Source organism: Triturus cristatus, chromosome 9 (genome assembly GCF_964204655.1).
Source record: "Triturus cristatus chromosome 9, aTriCri1.1, whole genome shotgun sequence".
In the NCBI taxonomy this organism is placed as follows: Eukaryota; Metazoa; Chordata; class Amphibia; order Caudata; family Salamandridae; genus Triturus; species Triturus cristatus.
In genome coordinates, this window is record NC_140592.1 from 194,298,923 (window position 1) to 194,318,090 (window position 19,168).

The window sequence follows — 19,168 nt, forward strand, 5'->3', positions numbered from 1 at the left end:
CTTCCCAATTAACATCACCATTTGGTTAATATACCACCTTCCCACCTTCAATTATCTTTGTCTACCTCTTTTCCCAATACTTCACATGTCTCAACATCTTTTTCCTTTCTCTCTATATCTCTTTCACTAACTCTTTGTCTTTTATTCTAGCTTTGATTTCCCCGCCTACGTTTCATTAATTTGTCAAATTTTCTATTTTAACCTACCCTCTGTACCTCACCTCACTCTCTACCTTCCTCTGTTTATACATGTTTTTCTCACCCTAGACTCATTCTCTCTCTACCTCACCACTCTCTTTACCTCACCAACTCTTACTAATATTTCTCTTTCTGGACCTCACCTCTGTCTCTCCACATTACCTTTCTTCTCTGTACACCTCATTCTTAATACTCTTTACCTCTCTCCCTCTAACTTTCTTTGTGCTTTCTACTATCCTTACCTGACTTATTTCCATACCTCACTTCCCATTGTGCCCTACTCTCTACCTCACTTTTCTCTCTGCCTGGCATCTCTGTATAGGTCTTTCCTTATTTTAACTTTCTGTCTCTATAGTTTCTTTTTTCCTAACTCTCTAATTCACATTTCTACCTCCTTTACTTATGAGTCAACTTCACTTATATGAGTACCTCTCCCTGCCTCTGTATTTAAATATCCCTAGCTCTAGCTCTGTTTCCCTTTATACTTCATCCTATAACTGTCCCTAACTTTCTACCTCTCTCTCTACTTGCTCTTGCTTTTTTACTTTGTTGCTACCTAACCTTTGTATCTTAAAAACTATGTATTTCCCTACCACAACTAATTATCTTCCTCATCTCTATTTCCACGTCTTTTGTCCCTCTAATTCAGATATTTTGCTATTCCAGTCTCTTTACAACTCCAACCTTCTCCTGTATACCCATTTCCATTTCTATTCTTCTGGAGAGCCATGGTTTATGGTATTGACTCACCATAGAAGGGTATTCTTTTAAAAAGAGAGAAGGAACAATGCTGAATAAGGGAAGGGAGGTGGAAATTATCAGGTTTTCCCAGATGTAGTGAAAATCCTCAGAGAAAAACTTACATTTCCCTTGCTGCACCAGGAGCACCAGTGTTAAAGGTATTTATACTCAACATTATGAATATACAAATATCAAAAAAACTATTTCAAGTGCTGGGTATATGCATCTTTATTTTAATATGTGCTAGTCCTTGGTATGAAGGAGAGAACAGACTGGCTGGACACTGCGGTCCACATAAAATGTTGTTGTTGCAAAATAATATATATAGACCCAAGAGCAAAATCCAATGGCTTTATCGATGCTTGTACAGGGTTTTTGGTACTATTTTGATGCTGAACACCGGACTGATTATGCTCCTTGGTTCTTTTACATGTCCACTTTTTGAAAAACAAATGTAAATTCATTATTGTTTGACATCATGAAGGGTGGGATAAGTTGATAGTACGATAATAAACATATGTCTTGGCTGAGCCCTAAACAATCCTTAAAATAGCACTGGTATGGTGCTTACTCCTTTCATGGTTAGCACGCGTGGGCTACCCTAGGACACAGTAGTTCCTCTTACCACAAGTCACAATGGGTGAATAAGGGAGATTCAAGTTAGGAACCACTACTCCTCTTGCTAGGGATCAAAACAGATAGGTTTTTCCTTCAAATTCGATTCCAAGCCTTTGTGAAGGGGAGAGTGGTGGGTTTGGATAGCGATGGACAATCAAACAGAGACCTATGGGAGTTAGGTTAGGGTGGATTACCCCCAACCAGGACCACAGCATCGAAGCAACTTGAAAAAAGCCCAGGGCTACACAGGTGCATCCGGTCAAGTCAGGGACTGCCTGGACACACGGATCCGAAGGGAGGGAATGGCAGATGGCGACCATCCCAACAACAAGGAAACCTTCATCAATAGTTTATGAGGATGCAAGAATTAATTGCGATGAAAATGATGCAGGCGTGGGTGATAGTGTGAGACCAGGCCTATGTGGCATGGGCAGCAGGATGGAAGTGGATAGAGAGGACATACTGGTGTTGGATTATGACGATGAGGAAGAAGAGCTGGAAGAAGGGTACAAACAAATGATAAGGTGGCCCAGGTTAAGCAACAGCCAGTGTCTAGAAAAAGGGGAGATTACTAACAATGAAGATAATTATTGTGTATTTCAGTCTGAGTGGGTACCAGGTTTTGGTACATGGAGAATGAACAAAGATTGCAGAAGAAAGTGAGTTGGTGCAACAGTAGACGCAGAGTGGAGATTAGTGCATTTGCAACCAGGTGGGTGCAATGGTGGCAAGCTTGGGAGGGCTTGAAGGGAAACAGGAGGAAACCAGCATCACAAACTCATCATTTTACAGTTGATAAAGGTTTTTCAATGAAGAAAATGATTTCTCCAAAGTTGCAGAAGGTTTAAAGGTCACTGGGTACAAGTGACATAGCTTTGTCAACTGCAGTGAAAGCAGCGTAAGAGATAAAGGATAAGCAAGTGAAGACAGATAAGAAAAATAAAGAAACGGGGATCCAAGACATAAGCAAACAGTATACAAAATTCAGAGGTTACAAAGGAAACAAATGTGACAAAGATACATGAGAGGCCAAAGAGGAGAGTTGTGTTTATATGAAGACGTTGACCTCCATGGGTATTTCATTTAGTTCTATGATGGAGAAAATTTGGAAAGGAGAAGTTATTAACATTTTTAATGTATCACACAGAGAGATACAGGCAAAAGAAAGATTAAAAGAAGAGACATGGTAGCGTAGACCCAGAGTATATATTACAGCAGATACATGGACTTCACCATTTTGAATTTTCGCTATGCTAGTGTTTACTCTCAGAAGATCCCTGATAGGACAGGAGCAATATTTAGATACATGGACATACTGCATAAGGCATAGATGAGTTTTAGAGGCTTTGCTTGCGTCAGATATGATAAGGAATTCTAATCTGACTATTTATTATTAAAAACCTTGGGGTGAACTGCATTATGAGTTGTGGTTGCAGATAATGGCACCAATTAGTCCAGCAGTATCATCTCTCCATATAGCTAGTGAGTTGCACAACCCACTTCTGGGTAATCCCACCCTTGAGAGGGTCGGAGTGGCAGAAAGAGGGCATGTTTTTAACTCAGGGAGATGCCGGGTATTGGACTGAGGATATTGCAATGGAACTCCCTTCAGATACAAGCGGGTGTGTTCCAGGTGTTGTAGACAACACGCTATTGTTCATTGAGCCGCAGATTCCATACTTAAAGAGCACGTTCCACAGAGGTGGGGAGGGGTGGACAACAGTTTGGCAACAAGGGCATTTCTCCTAGTTTGATTGCGTATCCTGCAAGAACGGCTACTATCCCAACTCAGAAGAGGCTAAATTGTTAGCTTTGGCTTGTCAGGAAGGTTTCTGCCCTGGTTACTACAGCCCAAGGCTATGCCATTTTGCAGATAACCTCCAGTCTGCTAAACAAACGCCACATATTGTTAGCGAAAAGTTGTTCAAAGAGGTGAGGAAAGGCAGGATGGAGGTACCTTTTTACACTTGGCCTTTGGATACTTTAAAGCTATCCCCCTTGAGAGTAGTTCCAAAGAAATCAGCAGGTGAGTTTCATTTGATCCATCACCTATCATGGCCAGCGGGCTTAGCAGCAAATGAACTCATTGCAAGGGAGAATGCTGCAGTTACATTTGGATGTTGCTTTTACATTGATTAGTGGCTGTGACAAGAGCAAAGCACTTTGCTAGCTCAAAGTGATAGAAAATCTGATTTCATGCTACTACCTTTAATCACTGTAGACTCATCAGCCTAATTTTGAAAAACTGTGTTTTATGGTTAAAGCACTGCCCATGGGGTGTGTTATATCTTGCAAATTGTTTGGGGATTTGGGTTGCTTCCAACAGCGGGGTTTTCTCTCTGGATCAGAGCATGGGGGGTGACTCATTACCCTAAGGATTTCCCATATGGGAATCAAATAAACAGTGAAGATTGCTTGAAAGCTCTAAAAGAGTTTCAGTACATGACGGCAGTACCTCCAGCACCAGAAAAGACTGAAGGACCTGATCTCACATTAACATTTCTGAGCATTAAGATTGACACTCTGGCTGTGGTAGCCTGCTTGTCAAGAATGAAGGTGGTAAAATTACCAGTTTGCTGAAAGATGTCATTTCATTTGCCCTGCAACTTTTTTCAGATGGCTAGGATTTGCCATATGTTGAACAATATCAACCACATCACAGAATTAGCATTTCAGTATCAGTTAGAAGTGATTTGGAAATGAGGTTGATTTGTCTACAAAATATCAATGGTGTTATGCTATGGTTTTTAGAAAATATTTTTTCTGACCAGTTCATATTTACTCAGGTGAGGATGATTTTGGTTTGGTCTGGGTTGACATGTGGTGTTTAGAGAGGTGACCTCTAGCTTGCAGACAACGGGGACACAGCATGCCCCTTCTGAAAATGTTCCCTTCATTGTGAGATGAGAAACTGTGTGACAAAAGAGTGACTTTCAATGTGGATAACCAGACAGTAGTGAAACTGGTGAATGGACAAAAAGTGAGAGATATCTGGCTGTTTAAGTTGTTGCAAAGATTTATGTTGAGCTGCTTGATGTTTAACATAGAATTAAAAAAAATGTATGTATCGTGAGTGAACAATAACATAGCGGATGCTTTGTCTCATTCACAGTGGCAGAAGTTCATAAGACCAGCATCTGCAGTGTATGCTCAGAAGACGTAAAGTTCAAATAAAGATTTGGAAGCTAGGTGAATGTGAATTATTCAGCTTGCGGAGCAGACCTGTCTTTTGCACCCTCTACATCTTTATATTAAGATCGTACAGATAAGCCTGGGAAGAATTCATTGCCAAAGGTGCGCAAAGGCTAGGCAGGAGTAACCAGCCTTTGAGGGCAAGGCGAGAAGGTATTGTAGATTTTCTATGGAAGACATAAGATAAATGTTTATCTACTGTGATCATTGAAGGAAAATTGGCAGGGCTTGCCTTTTACGGTAAAATGCTTTGCAGTTACGACCCATCAGTGGGTGAGTTAGGCAGTCGCATTTTGAAAGATGGGAGCAAAGAACAAGGTAGAATACCTAGGGGTAATGAACCAATAACTGCTGACTTGTAAAGTTTGATTTTAAGTAGGTTGGAGCACATATGCATTTTGGTTTCTGAGAGATTACTGTTTAAACTCTGCATTGTGTTGATGTTTTTAGGGTTTTTAGAATTTCAGAATTGTTGGGCAATTCCTCTTTTGTAGTTGTTTAATTTAAAAAGTGTCGTTATTGGGAGGGTGCTTTGTATTTGCTGGGACTGTCAAAAAGGGACCAGCATGGCAAAAGCAAAATAGTAGCTCTGGAGAAAGGCTTAGGTTCTTTCTGTTCAATTTCTTATTTGATGCAGTTCTGGCAAATAGTCAAACAGCCCAAGGGGATAGTATTTTAACATCAGGATGGAAATTGCTTAATAACCTTCCAGCTATTGCCTGTCTTACGAAAGGTGCTTACACAGTCAAACAGGAACACTTCGAGTTTTGAAACTCACTCATTTAGGATAGGGGCAGTGTCATAAATGCATAGAGTGAGTGACCAATAAAGGCTACGCTTGTGGTATGTTGGATGGATGGTGCTTGAAAGAATGTTTGAGGAGAATTGATGTTGGTTCTATTATTGGGGAAGTTTGACACTAGTGGGGGGACGATTAATCATAGGCGGGCTTATTTGTTACATATGTGTTAGGGAGGCAGGGTTACGATTATCATTGTAAGGTTTAGAAATAACTGCACACCTGCACTAATAAAGTGGCCTTCTGCACTCACTTTCTTGTTGTCATTTTGTGCTTTCTTGCCCCATGAAGATCCAGGGAGAGAGAGGCTTGCTACTTCTCCTCCTCATGTCTTTGGGAATGTTGGTGTGCCCCAGAGGGCGGGCCATCCCTGTTTGGATAGATTGTACACAGGGATGGGGTGGGTGAGTTGGTGGCTCTGGGGTCTTGTGATCTCAATTGACGCTGGCTGTGATCCTGCATGGTGTCTATCAGTTTTGCCTGTCCACACTCTCCATTGTCTAAAAGTTCCTGGGGCTTTTGTTGGGGTGGCCCATTTCTCTATTGTTTCCCTCTTTTTTTGCTCCTCTGTTTATGCTCTTCCTTGACATACCAGCTGTTTGTATTGATGGTTCACTTTATTGCCCTGTTTATTTTGCCTCAATTGTGGAGTTAGTTTATATCTGCTGTTGGGGCGGGTGCAAACTCTACTGTGCCATTTTCATGTCTGTCAAGCACAATGACGAATGCTTGAGATTCACCGGGGGTTGTTACAGCAGGTGACACAAGAAGGCAATAGTTGAGGCAGGTTAGATGAAGAATGGTTGGAAGGATGTTTGAATAGAGTGTTGGTCATTTGATTGTGGATTTTTGTCTTTGTGAGGTAGCAGATAAAAAATGGAAGCGGTTAGTTGTTAAATATGCATTAGTGAGGTGGAATTCTGATTATCATTGTAAGTTTTGGAAGCTAACTGCACACCTGCTCTAATAAACTAGCCTTTTTATTGCCATATCCTTACTACTGATTCATTTTTTCAGACTAAAACATTCCCCTTATTCCATATGTTGTATTATGCTATTACATCTTATTTAATTCCTACCCAAAATGCTGCATCATCTTAATCTTAGCCTGTTTATACTGTTCACATACATTGTCCTGAAGGATCCGTTCTCCGGTCCCTATGCATCTTATGCAGAGTTTGAAAAGTGTCTTTCTCAGATCACCGACATATCAATTCCAAAAATATTGTGACACTCAAATATTATGTCAAAAATATAATTGACACAAATATAATTTCCCTACACCTATAAAGGTAAGTACAAAAATATTTTTACAAAATATCCTTTCATACTAATATTGTTCAAAATAAGACAAAAATATCGTTTATCAATAAATATACAGCCTAAAAAAGGAAATCTTAAACATTTTAATACATAACATTAATAGAATATATATTAAATATATTAAGTATCATTTAATATTAAAAACATATATATAGGTATATAAGCATAGATGCATTCATACAAATGTGTGTGTATGTTTATATATACATGTATAACATACCACTATTATTAAAAATATATACTTTAGACTATATTAATGTTTTTGTGTATTTCTTATTTACTAATATAAAAAGCACACATATATATTATATACCTATATATATATATGTATATATACATGAACATTTAACAAATTAAAACAAATTAAACAATACAAAAATACATTAAATTAAAATGTTAAATAATTATGTATACAGACACATATATATATATACAGATAACATAACATTTAACAAATAAACAAATAATAATATTACATATATGTAAACAATATTTAAAAATAGCAACATCTGTGAAAAATAGACATACTAGTTCCACTCCAGTGTGTGCAACGGTGGGGAACGTGTTGAATTTCTGAGGGTTAAAATTTACTGTTCACACTTCAGTCTGTGCAACAGTAGATAAAAATTGGACTCCGAAGAGGTAGCATTTATTATTCCCACTCCAGTCTGTACAACAGTAAGGAAAGTGTTGGATGCTGAAGTAGTACAATTTACAATTCCTATTCCAGTCTGTATAAGAGTAGGCAACGTGATGGACCCAGGAGGAATACAATTTACTATTCCGACTCAAGTCTTGCAACAGTAAAAAAAGCATTGGACTCCAAAGGGGTAAATGTTACTATATCCACTCTAGTCTGTGCAAAAGCAGGGCAAGTGTTGGACTCTGGGGGGGGTGGGGGGGGGGTAAAATTTACTATTTCTACTCCAGTCTGAGAACCAATAGTGAAGGCCTTGGATGCCAGAGGGGTAGAATTTACTATTCCCACTCAAGTCTGTGCAGCTGTAGGGAAAGCATTGAACTATATTGTTTAAATACATGTATTTATATTATCATTTGTTTAATTTATTTATAATATATACAATTAAACAAATAACAATATATAATATACAATATGTATATATATAAATATATACATATGTAATATATATAAATAAACTAATAATAATATTACATATATTTAAACAATATTTTAAAAATAGTGAAATCTCTGAAAACTAGACAGTATTTCCACTCCAGTCTGTACGACAGTATGGAAAATGTTGAGATCCCGCAAGGAAAAATTTACTATTCCCAATTCAATCTGTGCAACAGTAGGGAAAGCGCTGGAGGGGTGAAATTTACTATTCCCACTCCAGTCTGTGCAACAGTAGAGAAAATAGTTTAATTCAGCTGCATAACATATTTTAATGCCTCTATTAATTGCTCAAATAATCTAAAACTTTTAATATCACACATATATATATATATATATATATATATATATATATATATATATATATATATATATATATATATATATATATATATATATATATATATATATATATATAGCTTTCCAAACGACCAAGGTTTCCAAAGTCTGTGGCCCGTAGACAGGTGGCAAGTCAAACCGGGCAGGTCTCCCGGTGAATATGTCACACACAGCAGTCTTCTTCGAAGAAGGACTCGCACTCAGGGAAAACCAAGATTTATTCACCACGGTAACGCGTTTCGACAGACAAGCTGTCTTGCTCAGGATATATACATATATATACATATATATATTTATATTATCTACTGGCAGTCGCCAGTAGATAGTTATAGTTAGGACCTATTTTCCATAGGAAATCTGCAACATTCTATTGGGAATAACTTTGGCGCCGGTTGACGAATCTTCGCAAAATTTTTCAAACTTTTGGCCAGCTCCGCTCCGCTCCTACCCTGAAAGTTTTGTTGTGATTCGTCAAGCGGGGGCCGAGAAAAAAGGGGGGTCCCAAAAGTCATTTTCCCCATGCAATTTCCCATAGGATCTGTTGTCGCAGCTACAGCCCAAACCGCTGAACGGAATGACACCAAATTTGGCAAAGAGGTAGTCCTCAGTTCAGACTCGTGCCTTTTGCATAAATGGTGTGAATCCGTTCAGTAGTTCCTGAGAAAATTAGAGTTAAATGTACATAAATATCTATGGCCGGGGTGGATCCGCGGACCCTACACGCACCGTAAGCGCATCCTCCCCGAACCGAGTGCGCACCCTCCCAATCACGCGCTGAATGCTAATTGGCTGTTGATTGTCTCTCTACATTCGAAACCAGGAACTGTTGGCGGCCATTTTCTGCCTCGGTAGAAGCGAGGCTGAAGAAGCAAGGGGAATAAGTGTGTAAAACATATAAAGGGGGCAGAGTGGAAATACTCTGACCCTCTAGAGGTGCTTAGGGGGTCCCAGAAGGACCCCCTGGGGCCCCCTTTTTTTTTTTTTTTTTTTAAAGGCGAAATACGCGCAGGGTGCGCGCATCCTATTGCGTTGGGTGCACGGTTCCACTCGCGTTGGGTGCGCGGATCCAAAAACATGGAAAAAATATATATAAAATAAAGTTTTGAACATATAGTTAAAAAAATATTTTGAAAAATATAAAAAAATATGTTTGATAAACCCATTAAGTTCAAATAATAATTTTTAATTTTTAAAAGAATTAATTGAAAAAATTAGTTTAAAAAATAATGATAAAAAAAGTATTTTTAAAAAAAAATGTAATTAATGAAATTGACACACTGATTTTGAAAAATATACAAATCCAATCAAAATCATTAAACATGATATCTTTAGACATAAGTTATAGATAGGAATTAGCATTTAAAAAACCTTTGAAATTCACAGAAAAAACCATAGGTTTCATGCACGTTATAGTTAGGAATTGGCATTTAAAAAACCTTTGAAATTCACTGAAAAAAACAAAGGTTTCAGGGGCCTTATAGTTAGGAATTGGCATTTAAAAAACTCTAGAAATTCACTGAAAAAAACAGGTTTCAGGGGCGTTATAGTTAGCTGGACATTTCCCTCATACAAAACCCTAGAAATTCCCCTGTTATAGTTAGTTCAGCTAACTATAACTCGCGCCCCCGCAATGCACTGCTGATGACGTCACATATTACATCACTCATGACATGGTCAGTGACATCACTGATGACATCACTGATATCTCAATTGACATCACTGATGACATCACTGATGACATCATCCATGTGATAAATTAGTGCATCTTCTCCGGTAATTGCTGAGCTGGGACCGCCGAATCGATGTCGGACGGACTCAGGTCCGTCCGACATCAAAATCGGGCCCTAAGTATCAAATGCACATTGTTGCCTGAAAGTCATAATTTGATCTTAACGTTGCTTAGGGCCTTGTTTTGAGTTTGCGGTCTAATGGACTGCCAAAACACAGTGGCAGTGCAGCTATTAAAAGTAGGGCAGTCGGACCATCATGGGACCTTTTTTTATTTATTTATTTATTAAGGAGTTTTATATAGCGCTAACCTGACCCGAGGGAATTGGAGCGCTTCACAACAGTTTTTGAGCAAGATTCACACAATAAGCAGTATTCTACATATAGGTTTGGCAGTCCAAGTGTGCTGAGCAGCATTGAGGTAGTCCGTGAGTCCTGAGATAGCCTCATAGAGTGCACGTAGTCTTGGGGTTCAACCAATTAAGGAGGGAAGGAGCAGTTGGGGGACGAATAGCTGGGAGGAGGTGAGTCTTAGAGCTACAATGTCAGGAAGAGACGACGAGCAGGGAATAGCGTTTTTATGGCGGCTATCCATTTGGGAGGGAGCGGTTGAGGAAAAGGACTTTAATATGTTTTTTGAATTTTGTGATATTGACTGGGATGGTGTTCCAGATTTTGAGCGCGTTTCCGGCGAAGAACCGTGTGTCAGTTTTTTGTTTGCGTGTTTTCATGTGGATGAGTAGTAGGGTGCTGGAGCTCCTGGGGTTCCTTGTCTGACCTCTGCTGATGCCAGGGATCCCCGATCCCTGGCGGTCTTGCAGCAGCCTGAGGCCCCGGATATGCTGGCAGTTTCCTAACCGCCGCAGTTTTCTCCTTTGTATGCATTCATCCCCAGTTCCTGAGCTGTCTTTTATGCTTCCATTGTGGTGTCTTTTTCATAGGCACCGCGGTGGAAACGCCAACAAATCTCCCGCCAGAGACAAAAAATAGTTGTAATCTGGCAGGTGGTTTCTTATGGCTTTGGCGGTCTTGGAGCCGGGCAGCAATGTGGTGCCCCCACTCCAAGACTGCCAAAGTCATAATATTAGTCATTGCTATAAAATTACTATTCGTTTGGTGGTAGTAGAGAAACTAAAGCTATTATCAAAGTGCTGTCACTTTAAAATGGGTGAAATGGCATACAAAGACCTGGGCATACAATTGTAGCCCCAGCAGTAAATGTTATTCAATTCGTCTTCTAAATTGAAGGTAAGTTGCCCTCCATTCACCTTGTTACCACATGTTACTAAAGTTGTCACTTGTACTTTCCCAGCACTCGTCTGTGAACACGATTGTGAAAACATTAGGGGCCTTATTATGAGTTTGGCGGTTCAGGAGTGGGGCCGACCCCTTCCAGCACCGCCAAACCCATGTTTGAGCCGCCTGCCAGATTAGGAGTTTTCTCCGTTCTGGCGGGTGGTTCTTTGATATTCCCAGGGTGGTGCCTATGAAATAGGCACCGTAATGGGAATGTCAAATGCATTACCTGCATGGCATGGACTACTGCAGTCCATGCCGTGCAGGTAGTGGTGTGCATGCCCACAGGGGGGCACATGTAGTGCCCCACTGTGTGCATCTACATTGAGTGAGGCACAAGGGGGCCCTTTAGCGTCCCCTTTGTTTCCCTGCAGCAACACTTTTCATGGCTATATGCTTGGGGGGTCGCCGCTGCCTGGCCAAGAATATTGTGGCCTCAAGACTGCTGCGGCACCTCTGACCCTTGGCAGTTGCTGTTGTCCCAGGGTGACCTGACTGCCTTGGTCATAATGGGGCAGTTGACTGCCACTGTCATGCTCCCGCAAGTCTGGCGGTCTGTAGACCACTAGACTCCTAATAAAGCCCTAGATTTCCCCTATACAAAACCTGGTTTATTACAAAATCAGTTTCTAATAAAAAATTCCAAATTCCTACATTTTATAACATAGTTCAACATGTGCCACCCTGATTGCACTCCTGCACTCCTGCGCCCTGGAGCGGCAGGGACCCTGTTGCCTCTTCGCCACCCTTTTCACGGCGGTCGCACTGCCATGAAATGAGTGGCTATGAGCCAACTCAAAATATGCTTGCCAGTGCCGGCTGCAGCCTCCCCTGCATATTTTCCCCAGGGAAAGACTGATTGCCCAGCGGGATCCTTGATCCCAGCAGTGCCAGCGGTCTTGTGGCGTTCCAATGGCTGCAGTTGTAATACTGCGGGTGGTCCCACAGTACAATCGTCGGACTGCCACCGTAGTTGTATTAAGACCCTTAAGCTTGTATTGAGGCAGAGATGTACAGTGCCAGCAATTTTCTAACTTTCACAGAGAATACAAGGGAGGAATTAAATGTTAGCATGGCAGGTTCAGAAAACTCCATTCAAGGAACAGACTCATAGCGCAATATAGGATTTCTGTACTCGCTGAGCAAATCTTTAAGGCTTGCTGAATGAACAGTCATTCAATTCTGTCCATGTAATAGATTAGCATCAGTGATTTAGAAATGAACTCTACTATAAGGATAGCAGTTCCTTAGTTTGTAAAGTTACTGGCAATTATAGATTTCATTGCTGCAAGATTCTTATGCAGAGCAGTTGCTATGGATGCCAGAGTGTCACAGCCTGCATTTTGAGCAATTCGCAACAAAAGTGAATCATCATTTTAAACATCCAGCCAGCTGTGCTCACGAATGTCAAAAGTGCACTTTACGGATTGGCAGGTTTCCTGAATATGATTGCATCTATTCACTTTAAAATGTCTATCTTGTATCAACGGGGGCGAAAAAAGGAAATGTTCTGTAAAAGAAGAAAACACTTCTCCGGTAAATCACTTGCACCTTTGAGTGCATTATTTCTCATTGCACTTTGGAATACCCCACATCGACTCATCCGACATTTGTTCTATACTGAAGCAGTGCTGAGAACGTGGAAGCCAATATGCAGCACGAGAGAATGCTGTTGCTTGGAGATTCCTGCAGTTTTCATATTATTTTTTTTAATTTCTAACAACTTGTGTGATCTTACTACACCATCATGATTTTCAGTATTTTCGAAGCACTTTCGTTAATTATGTCCCTTCTCCCTTCAGTAGGTAATACAGTGCCCCCAGGTTATTATCAGCAAACCTTCATTCACAAACTGCAGCACAGTCCCTCTCACTTACCAGTATCAATGTGCTACAAATAGTGTCTCTCGCAATCAGCACTTTTACTAAGAAGTGCTTTGTCACCTTTTGGGGTTCAGAAGTGCTATATCAAGAACTGCTAATTGAATAAATAAATTATAAATTACCAAATGTATTTTTGAAGTCTTAAAGACCTATTCAGAAATTGCATTATGTAGCACTTTATTGGTTTTACAATAGTTCTACCAAAGTACTACCAATGCTATTCACAAACCTCGAAGTATAATGGCCTCTTTACGAGTTTGGCGCTGCAGGAGCGGGACTTCCCTGCTCCCGCACTGCTAAGCCCCTGATTGAACCGCCAGCCAGATTAGGAGTTTTCTCCTGTCTTGTGGGCGGTTTTTTGGAGTTCCCACGGTGGGCACATCAAAATGAGTACCTGCATGGCATGGAATGCTGCAGTCCATGACGTGCAGGCACTGGGGTGCATGCACATGGAACATGTGCCCCCCCTTCATGCACCCTATGGCCTAGAGGCAACAAGGGGCCCTGTGAGGCCCCCTTTGTTTTCCCTCTGCCACAGTTTTCATATGCAAAAAAAACAATTGATGGATGGAATGCTGGACAATGCAAACATTCACCCCCTGTCACAAGGATCTGGGTTTAATCCATCATTCTTTTGCTCACCACACCACCACAGTTTGGACCCAGCCATATGCAAATCAGTCTTGACCCTGTTCCTTGTGGGAACAGTCCAGCCCGAGCTGCCAAGCCAGGCTCACCATCATGAAAACAATGGCAGAGAGGAAACTTGTAATATGCTTGGCGGGACCATGGTGGTCTTGCAAAGCATATTGTGGAATGAGGACCACCACGCCACTGCACCGGGCCTCTGATCCTTGGCAGTTGCAGTGGTCCCAGGGAGGCCTGTCCACCCTGGTCATAAAAGGGCGGTCTGAAGACCACCACCGCCATGACCACGCAAGCCTGTCAGTCCATGGACCACCAGACTCATATTGAGGCCCTTTATCTCCACTTCCACCTGTCCTATCTTTTCTATTTGGAGATGATTCTCACATGTAAGTTTACTACTTATTAATAGTAAGTGTGCGAGGTACCAGAACAGTGGTTGAAAAATAGGCATTCTTACTACAAAATAGGGGGTGTTTAGGAGGAGTAAGGAAGGATTACAGAAAGGAATTAATGAGGGTCTTGGACTGCAAATGCATTGCTATTCACACACTGTACTTCTACTGCAAAAAAGGATCCAAAACAGTAGTAATTGTACTCCAGCTCATAGCTGGAGTATGTCCAGCACCATACATTGCTGACAACTGGTACTGCAATACTCTGCCACAGGAATCAGTGGAAGTTGGTATTTAAAATAAAAGGCCCCAGGAAATAATGTTAACATAAATTACATTTTTTAAACTATTAAAAATAATATATGCATTTCTTGTATGTTAAACAAGTATTAAAAAAGAAAACATGTATTTTAATGTAAAATATTGTAAGAACTATTTTGAATATAAAATTAATTGAACATATATTGTTATTACAATGTAATGAAAATACTTATAAATTGATACTTAATTTTTAATAATCAATATTGCATAATAAAGAAGATATATTTTATATTTTACAGGGGATTTTTTTTATACTTCAGAAACATATTTTGTATTTAATGTAATATATTTACATCTATTAAATATTACATTCAAAATTAAGTTAATAGTCATGCAGCATTTAAGTTATTTTGGCCTAAAATGTTTATTTAAAATAAAATAATATAAATATTTTAAATTAATATATATTTAAACATAAAAATATTATTGATATTTTTTTTCAAGTTTCATATAATTCACACTTTTCCCTATACTTTCTCAAAGGGAGAGTTCTGCCACAGGCAAAATAGTATATCTTATATATATTTTAAAAGGTCAAAATGCCTTACTTTAATTTAATGCCCTATTGGTTTTTATTTTAAGTTTCTGCTTCTGGTCTTTTCCCTTTTGGTTATAGTAACGTTATTTTTGCAAATTTGGATCTGTCATCGGTTTCAAGGGCTGGCAAAGTCTACTCTCTTGAGTAACTATACTCATAAATGGGGAATAATCATAAGTAATATAGCTACTTAAAAAGGTAAGAAGAAGGGTAAACATGTAACTTTCTCATGGGTTGTTTCCAATACCTGTATGTTAAATGGTGATGGTTATACAGAGATGAGAATGTGTATCACATAGACGTTCTGGAAAATATACAGTGCTTTTTTTATTGAATTTCGGAATACTAAAATCCATTCAGGTGTCAGAATGGTTAGGCATGCACAATTACATCCACTTAGATTAATTGCATGCAAAACTTTATCATATATAATCATTGAAGGTATCCTGAAAATCTGACTGGATTTTACTTGTTGGGTCAAAGTTTCCACCTCTAGCTGACTACTACCTGAACTTGCAATTGTACTCCATTACAGTGTCAAAAGAAGCTGAATAACTGAAGATTTATGAAAGTAGTCAGATGAACAGTGCAGAGGATACCACTATTAGAGAATACATTGATAGAAATTGATTCATTAAATGTTATCTCCCAACACCTGACCACTGGTGTAGTCAACAACATGTACAGCTTTACAATAGTTATCCTAGGCAGTGGAATGATTTGCACAGGGCAACACAGCAAAACAACTTGCTGCACTGGCAAATTGAGAGGGTAGGAATGTGTCATATCTATCAAGATATGGCAAGTCCTGCTCACTCCTTGGACTGGCGCACTTGAGGCTGCCTAGCGCCAATGCATGCACCCTTGCACCAAGGCACAAGGGTGCGTGCATTGCAGGATGGCTTGTTGTTGTGCAGAAAGGGAAAACTTCCTGTACAAAAATAACCACTAGAGGGTTTTTCCTCTTTCTGGGCCCGATTCACAAAAGTAATCTGAGACAAAATCCGAACTTTATGACTTTCGGTATTCACAACAGGCATTTAGGAGTAGTAAAGTTAGGATTCCTTCAATGGGAGCCTGTGTTCCGACTGACAACACAGGTTCCCATTGAAGAAAGAGGTGGGTGCGGAAAAACTTGTACCCTGTGTCGGGCACCCTATGGTCCCTGCCACACTGTGCATGGTTGGAAAGTAGGGAGCCATGGGCACCCCCACGGGCCCCAACTGGAGGCCTCCGGGTGAAGGGAGGCCTACTACAGGGCCCCAAAGTTGGTTACCAACATCCGATCAGTGTGGAGAAACCAGTTTGAAATGGCTGTCCGAATCCAATGTCATAATGCATCGGTTGGAAAAGCAGTCCATAGAGCCATACAAGTTGGCACCGATAGACCTGGTTTCTCTGAATGCAGTTCGGACGCGAGTCAGAACTGAGTCGGAAAGTCCAAATGGTTTCCAACCATTGTAATCAGTTGGTCGGAAATGTTTCTGAATTGGTCGGAAACAAGGCGTCTGACACAGAGCTGGATGAACCGAATGCCGTTTGGAGCCTTTCTGACCGACATTATAATGAGGCCCTAAGTGTAAAATCAATGGAAGATGAGGCCTGGTTGAATGTATGGGGAATATCTAAATGCTAAATTACTAACTTAAAATCTGATAAATGGGGGAAATGGGAGAAATGTTTAATGGACAACATACTAGAATAATGGAGCTGATTAGGATGGTGACCCTATTGGACACAGGAACACCCAACAGGCTGTTAGTGGTCCCAGTATAGGCATCACAATGCGACCACCATCACGGCGGTCGCAATGCCTATCTTTTACATTGCAGCGGGTGCTGCTGGCTGCAGCACCCACCGCAATGCAAAATGGGGACACTTTACATATCCCTGCACTATGTGGCAGGCACCAAGAGGCGCCTGCGACGTGGAGCAGGGATGTGTAGGGGGCAACATAGGTGCCCCCCAAAACCCACAGCTTAGGGTCAGGGGGGCCTGCTATGGGCCCCCAAAGTCCCCTTCCACCTGCCTTTTCATGGCGAGATAACAGCCATGAAAAGGCGGGCAGAAAGGGACATCATAATCCCTACTGGTGTAGGGATATGATTCCCCTCCGACACACCGACAGGCTTAATGAGCCCATAGGATACATGGTAGTCAGTCTTTCTGACCGCCGACAAACCGCCCGTCATTGCAATATGGCGGGCGGGAAACTTGCATATGATGGGAGTCAGACCACCACCTACGGCCTGACGGTGGCGGTCTCACCGCCATGGTAAATGGCTCCTGTGTTTTTTTGGTAAATGGCAGAACAATAAGTGGTACTCCGGCTCCTCTGACATAAAATACTCTGAGTGGGGGATCAGTGAACAACTATATGTTCATAACTGGGAATTTATATGTAATTCAAGCGCAATCCCCACAGATCTAAGTGTTCATAATATAATGATTTTACAATACAATAATGGAATTGTGATTAGTATTTCTAGGTGAAGACATTTTTGATATAATAAAAACTAACCTAAAGAAATCATGGGTCCCCAATGTGATCAAACACTTTTAGTTGAATCCAGGTCTGTCAAGTAAACATTTTGATCCACCCATAGGAAGTGAAACATTCGCCGTGATCTGCAAAAGATCATGCTGTAGGTCACTAAATATATTAATCAGAGAGCAACATTGAGAATTTAATATTGTTAGAAATAAGCATATTTCACATCTCAGAATCTATTTAAGTAGATTAAAATGAATGGCAAGACAGAGAGGATGTACCTTACGGCTAGAGCGATCAACGTCTAAGTTGGGGAACCGGGTTTGAGTCTCGGCAAGGACGCTCAACATCCTGTGATTCTGGGCAAATCACCTAACCTCCCTGTGCCTAACAAAAATTAATGTGTCCTCATGTAACGAAACTGGTGCTATGTAAAGCGCTCTAATACCCGAGATCTTCGGGTCAAGTTCACGCTATATAACACTCTAAACGAAAACATTAGGGTAGCTCAATCTGGAACACTTCGGAAAGATCTCCTAATTGAGAGCATTTTGGACAACTGTAGCCATTATTTCTAGAACCGTAACTCAAACACATGTTTTATTGAGGATATGTCCGTGCTGTATCCCTCAAATGGGGTTTCAGAGGATGTAACAAAGGAGTTTTTCGCCCTCACTTTTAACACCATCACCTCACAAAAAACAATACAAGGCACAAGACCATCCAAAGCATTAAATCCGCCTGGAAGAGCATCGAAAGTGGTGCTGCAAACACATGCCAGGTATTGGGGGAAACTCTTAGAACCCCTCTTCTTGGTTTGTTTTCAACAGTGTAAGGTTCCAAATTACTGGAACAGAGAAATCATTTGACCTATTTTAAAGAAAGTATCCCGACTAGGACCTCATGATTATAGACAGATATATGTTACCCATCTATAATTTCAGTGACCTCCGGTGCAGATTAGAGCAGTTGGGAGGGGTTTCAACAGATGACGATGAGGTAAAATAAAATTAAAAAAAGAAAGCCACTTACCTTGCACTCGCTGCATCGCCGAGCGCAAGCTAATTCGTTTTCTTTTCTTTTTTTCTTTTCTTTTTTCCACGTCGTTGGCTGTCGACTCCCCCCCCCCCGCCCCACCGCTCTTACCTGCACTCGCCATCACTGTATAATGTTATGTTATGTAAGGCCCCCAAAAATCACCTGTCCGTGCTTTCCAGGAGTAATGGGGGAGCCATACATAATTTGCCCTCTATTATGCATCCCTGTCCCAAAGGTTAAAAAAGGATTCATGTACAACAAATAGGAATTCACAGTTTCCCAAATTCCGAGTCACTTAATTATACTAGTAGCTCTCTATTAAAGGCTTATCAGCTGCAGTTGACCTCTCCACATTGCTCACAGAATAAGATGAAAATTACATTTAAGGGTTCCAGTGTATGCCTATAATACTAAGATAATACTGAATATATTTTATGGCACATTAAAAAAATCTACTTGTGGTGCTTAAAAGTCTTCCTACATCAGCCC